The sequence below is a fragment of the Cyprinodon tularosa genome, unplaced genomic scaffold (genome assembly GCF_016077235.1).
Source record: "Cyprinodon tularosa strain WSP-4 unplaced genomic scaffold, ASM1607723v1 ctg2248, whole genome shotgun sequence".
NCBI lineage: Eukaryota > Metazoa > Chordata > Actinopteri > Cyprinodontiformes > Cyprinodontidae > Cyprinodon > Cyprinodon tularosa.
The window spans coordinates 3006-8822 of record NW_024038838.1 but is presented as its reverse complement, the minus strand read 5'-3'; the positions used below and the strand labels follow the sequence as shown (position 1 = coordinate 8822).

Below are 5817 nucleotides of genomic sequence, written 5' to 3'. Positions count from 1 at the left end.
TCTTATCAAGACACCCTTCGTGTCTCTAAGAGTACACAGAATATGGGCACATCTTGGACCCGGTCTGATAGGAGAGCTGCTGTATCTGTAACCCTGAGACAGAGAGGCAACCTGCATGGAGTTCAAGACATGGATGGCGTGTCAGTTTCTGATACGGACAGCTAAGCATCCACATGATGCAACACATAGACTCACAAGGTATAAGAAGCAGGTGATGACCTTCATCGGGGCTCAAACTTTGCCGGACGCTTGCGGACGTGATTTTTGAGACCACAGCTGTGCATAGCTCGAAACATTTTTCTCTGTCCTGTAACGACCTGATTTGGAATAAACTCTGTTACTTTTTTACTCCTGTTTTTATAGTCCTTTTTTATATGGTTTTAACGAGTTTGAGTTAAGAGTAGTAAATAACTTGCTCCCAGGAAAAGAACCGTGTGATGAGGCCCCGGGGCGTTACAGCCTTTACTTTGAAGGGGACAAATCCTTCTCACTTTAACAAATTGGTCCGGCTGTCCTGTCAGTAGGCTTCCCGAGCGACACCCAGGTTTACTGACACCGTTTTGGTGGCTGCAGCAGCCGGTTTTTGTTAAATAACTTAATAATACCTTATTAATTCATTCATTTGTTTATTATTTTTTGTTCTTGCCTTTTTATGGCAAATAACTTATTTATAGTATCTCTAAGTAGATAGTTTTTTTTTTTATATTGTGATGTTATTGTGATGTATCCTGCATTAAAACTTTTATAAAGTCACAATAACTTGATGGAACTAGGAGCTGGCCGCTGCCAGCAGGGACTGCCACCACAGTCCCTGCTGGCAGCGGCCACTGTGGTGTGTATATATATATATATATATATATATATATATATATATATATATATATATATATATATATATATATATATATATATATATATATATATATATATATATATATATATATATATATATATATATATAAGCAGTTCCGGTGACAGTTAATATAAAAAATATTTTTTGTCTGATTCATCGATTTGTCTGATTAATCGAAAAAATAATCGGCCGATTCATCGATTTTTAAAATAATTGTTAGTTGCAGCCCTTATATATATATATATATATATATATATATATATATATATATATATATATATATATATATATATATATATATATATATATATATATATATATATATAAATCGATGAATCAGACAAAAAATATTTTTTATATTAACTGTCACCGGAACTGCTTATATATATATATATATATATATATATATATATATATATATATATATATATATATATGTATATATATATATATATATATATATATATATATATATATATATATATATATAAATACACACTCTGAAATGAGCATCAGACTGAGGTTTGTGGTGTTCATGGAAGATTGCCTCGACTAAATGATTACATTTTTTTCACAGAGCATTATGTCCACAAGGAGGAGAAGGAAAAAGCCCATAGATGACGCAAAGACATATATTCTGTCTTGCACTGACAAGGATGGTTTATTTCGAGATTCATTGACAGTTGTAAAGGTAAGTGACAGAAGATTCCTTGACACAACTTGTGCATTTCAGAAGCAATTGGTAATATGGGGCCTTTAAAAATAAATGTCATAATTCATGTAGAATTTATTTTAAAAGCTGGACTTTCTCCTTCAATTCTTTTCTTTTTTAAAAACTTTAAAGTTATTTTACATACATCAAGCCTGTGTAGCATCAACTGCCATGACCACTGTGCTGTTGTTGAAATCTGTTGAAATGTAGGAGGCCACATGCTCCATCAGAGAAGATGCAGATCTGTCCAGCTTTGAATTTTTTCGCCACAGTAACTATTTGGGTCAATTTACAATTCCCAAATGAACTTGATGAAAATTTGTTTGTTTATTTGGTTTTGTGGAAGAAAGTCATACTCCAAGAATAAAAGAAAATAAATACAACACCATCCGGCCTAATGGAGTGCTTAAGAATATTAATCACACCAGTTACTGCACTTTGTTGTGGTTCAGTATGAATATGATTTGGCATAAAATGGTGTTGAAAAAGGTTTCTTTTTACAGCTAACAAAACTAGAACTCAGCATCATGCAGGAAAAGGCAGGACTTATGTGTCACAAGGACCCAGTTCTGTCAATAATCAGCCTATTTCATTTGTTGATGAGCTGTATTTATCTTAATTGTACAATCAGCAGGACAGATGACTTGCGGTATAAAGGACAGAGTCCACAATATTACCCCTTTCCAGTGCAAGTCTGAAAGGGGCTTAGCACTGAATTCCAACTCAGCCTTTGCCTATGTCTGCATTTGTGATATGTCAATTGCACTCTTTAAGTTGAATTACAGAAATAAAAGAACTTTTTCAGGATTTATTTAATTGTTTTGGTAGTACCTGTGTATATATAAATATTGCTATTTTAGTTCCATGCCTTGCTGCTGCTACACTGTAATTTCCCAGTTTGGGATCAATACAGTACATCTGTCTGTCAAAAGTCTGAGTTGTATGATGTCCGTATGCTTCATTAGTGTGTTGCCTGCACTAAATGGTACACAGCACTCTCAGGTAAAGGGAACAGAATAGAGCAGACGCGACCTCAATGATACATTGATCTGGATGGGTCAGCATCAAAAACATTTGATGGCCACATAAAGGCTGATCAAAAAAGCAGTTTACCTGTACACTGAGCAACACAACTTGGAGAGTGCTGAGCATTGTCTGCAGGTAATACAATGAGACATAAGAACCTCAACCTCACTTTAAAAGAATGCTGCATTTCTTTTTGAGTTCCCAGAATTAAATGTTGACTTATTTTATATTACTATAGGAAGAGGAGTTTTTGCCACACACCCCATTGAACCAGGGGACTTTGTCTTGGAGTATAGGGGTAAACTCCTGACACAGGAAGAATGCCGGTCAAGACAATACTCAGAGATTGAAAGCACATTTCTCTTTGACTTTGAGTATCGGAACAATCGCCTGTGGTAAGCATGAATAGATGGATGTTTTGTTAGATTGGAGAAATTCTGATTTGACCCCGAAACATGGGTTTAATATTTGAATAATGTTTTAAAAGACACATACTCTTAGGTAGGGATGCACGATATAATCGGCCCCCTATCGGTATCGGCCTGTATCGGCCTTAAAACTGAATATCGGACATCGACCACCCCACCGATATTTAACCCGATATTTGATCAGCTTCTGAGTTTCTAAAGTCTAAAAAAAAATAAATAAATACTACTACTTCTTCTTCCTCAAAAACTTCTTTTTTACAGACTTAAAAACTTCTAAAGACGAGGGAAAAAATATTGATACATTAAAATATCCCAATATCTTCATATGCTGATATATTGCCATTTAAAAACACCATATCAATCTCTTTTACTAATGAAATAATGAAATATTGCTATATGTCATGGTTATGCTACGAAATCCCCCGAAAATTCACAAAATGTTGCCATATTTTTATATGTTGATATATTGACGCGGTATCGATCTATTTTACTAACAAAATCTCACAAGAATTTGCAAAATATCACGAGAGTTTGTAACAGAACGATGAAATTTCACCAGATTTTGAAAGTAAAATAGATCGATACCGCGTTTTTAAAAATCAATTTGATCAGAAATGGATAACAAAACTGCTATTTTCAATGACTACTTATTTTTGTCCAGCTTTAACATCGGTATCGATATCGGTTATCGGCTACATGAGTTTTAAATAGTGTTGCGCCAATGCCATTTTTGGCCCCGATACCGATACCCGATACCTGGCTGTGCAGTATCGGCCGATACCGATACCATAATAATGTAAAATAATTGCCATCATGGCTTTGTAAAGCTGCTGCCTACCTTTGTGAAGCAGGAAAAAATCTAATACAAAGTGAATCCAGTAGAACTTTGTATTGCCTACCAGGAATGGGTGACAATAGTTGAATAAACTTATGGCTCTCAAAATGGTATCGGTGCCCTATTTGTTGGTACTTACCGATACCACCATTTTAGGGCAGTATCGGGGCCCCGTCCGATACTGGTATCGGTGCAACACTAGTTTTAAATATCGGATATCGGCCAAAATCCCAATATCGTGCATCCCTACTCTTAGGAATTTCTTTTGAAAATGCATCTTTCAATAAAACTTTAAACTACAACAATTTTTCTTATGCTTTTCAGCCTGGATGCATCTGAAGAAGATGGATCTCTCGGACGACTAGTCAATGACAACCACAAAAATCCAAATTGTGCCATGAAAAAAATCATAGTTGACGACAAGCCACTCTTGTGCCTTTTTTCTCTTAAGAAAATAGGAATAGGAGATGAAACTGATTATGACTATGGTAAAGCAAAATGGCCTTGGCGTACTGAGGTGAGTTGGTTAGATTAGGTGTAGATTTCTTGATTTATTTTTATTTTTTACAAAAAACAAATGTTGTATTTCTCTGATATTATCGATGTTTCTAATATTACTCTGGACTATGACAATGTAAATGTGTTGAGTCTTTGATCTGTGATGTGATTTAAGATGAGTTCTTTCTGTGATCCAGGTGAAAAAAACCCAAGCTCCTGCAGCAACAGAAGAAAAGCTATTGAGTGGTAAAGACCAGGTAATGTCACACACACCGTCATGTTTCCAGTCATGTCCTTATGGGGTCCTTCAATTTTCCAAATGCATTCTTTCTGTAGTCCCTCCTTTACACACTCCCTTGTCTCTAGTGTGAGCCATGTGGGGCCCTCCCGTCCAGTTCTTACTGTAACTGTTTTTAAGGCACCATGGCAACACCTGACATGACCTCAGCTGTGATTTTAACATTCATCATTGTGCACTCGCTGAGCTGTAGCATCTTTAAACACAATCTTTGCATTGATCCGATCATAATAGCTGCTGATGAGTCCTAAAGACCATGCTGTGCTCTTGGTTGAAGCACTGTGCTGTTTCAGAAATGTTTGACCGCTAGATGATCTTATTTGCCTGTGAATGTCTCTTCATTCAGTTCTAAATCCATTCTTGTCCTTCTATATTTCAGGTGAAAGGCCTTCAGACTCCTGCAGCAGCAGTTGAGAATGAGACCAGCCCTGTTCCTATGACGTTAAATGATGGACCAATCCCAGATGATCCCTGCACACAGGTAAAAGTACATTTAAACACATTCATCTATGCTGACTTGTATGCTATGGTGTTCTATTATTAAAGTGGCTCAATGCTTGCATGACTTGAAAGTTATCAGGTGAAGCTATTGAGTGGTAAAGACCAGGTAATGTCACACACACCGTCATGTTTCCAGTCATGTCCTTATGGGGTCCTTCAATTTTCCAAATGCATTCTTTCTGTAGTCCCTCCTTTACACACTCCCTTGTCTCTAGTGTGAGCCATGTGGGGCCCTCCCGTCCAGTTCTTACTGTAACTGTTTTTAAGGCACCATGGTAACACCTGACATGACCTCAGCTGTGATTTTAACAGTGAAAAAGAAAAAAAATATGATCAGAACTGAATAAATAGGAGCTTCAACAATACTTTATAATAGAGTTTGAACGGGTTAAAAGTTAGAAATGACCTTATCTATGTTGGTCTGTGGCTAATTAAGCTAAATAAGACTAGACTGAAATAAATTCACAGCAATATTATAGCATTCATACGGTGGCCCTGCAGGGTGAGTGCGTAGCGCCAAGAGGAGGTTTTAATATGACACATACAGCCGCCTGCCTTAAGGATTGCTGAGTGCCGCGGCAGGCTGGTCACTGATGATGATTCTTTTAGCTCGGCCTCAGTTAGTGATGCTTGAAAGTGTTGGACTGATGATTTGCTGGATAACTT

General features: G+C 36.5%; 1 long non-coding RNA gene across 1 annotated transcript; it reads left to right on the top strand.

Annotated features, from left to right (window-relative positions):
• Positions 1-1440: 1440 nt before the first annotated feature.
• On the top strand, positions 1441-5132 carry LOC119784390. The gene is made up of 5 exons (XR_005280927.1): positions 1441-1544; positions 2830-2986; positions 4179-4371; positions 4550-4609; positions 5030-5132. It is a non-coding gene; the product is annotated as an uncharacterized LOC119784390 (long non-coding RNA).
• The last annotated feature ends 685 nt before the right edge of the window (positions 5133-5817 follow it).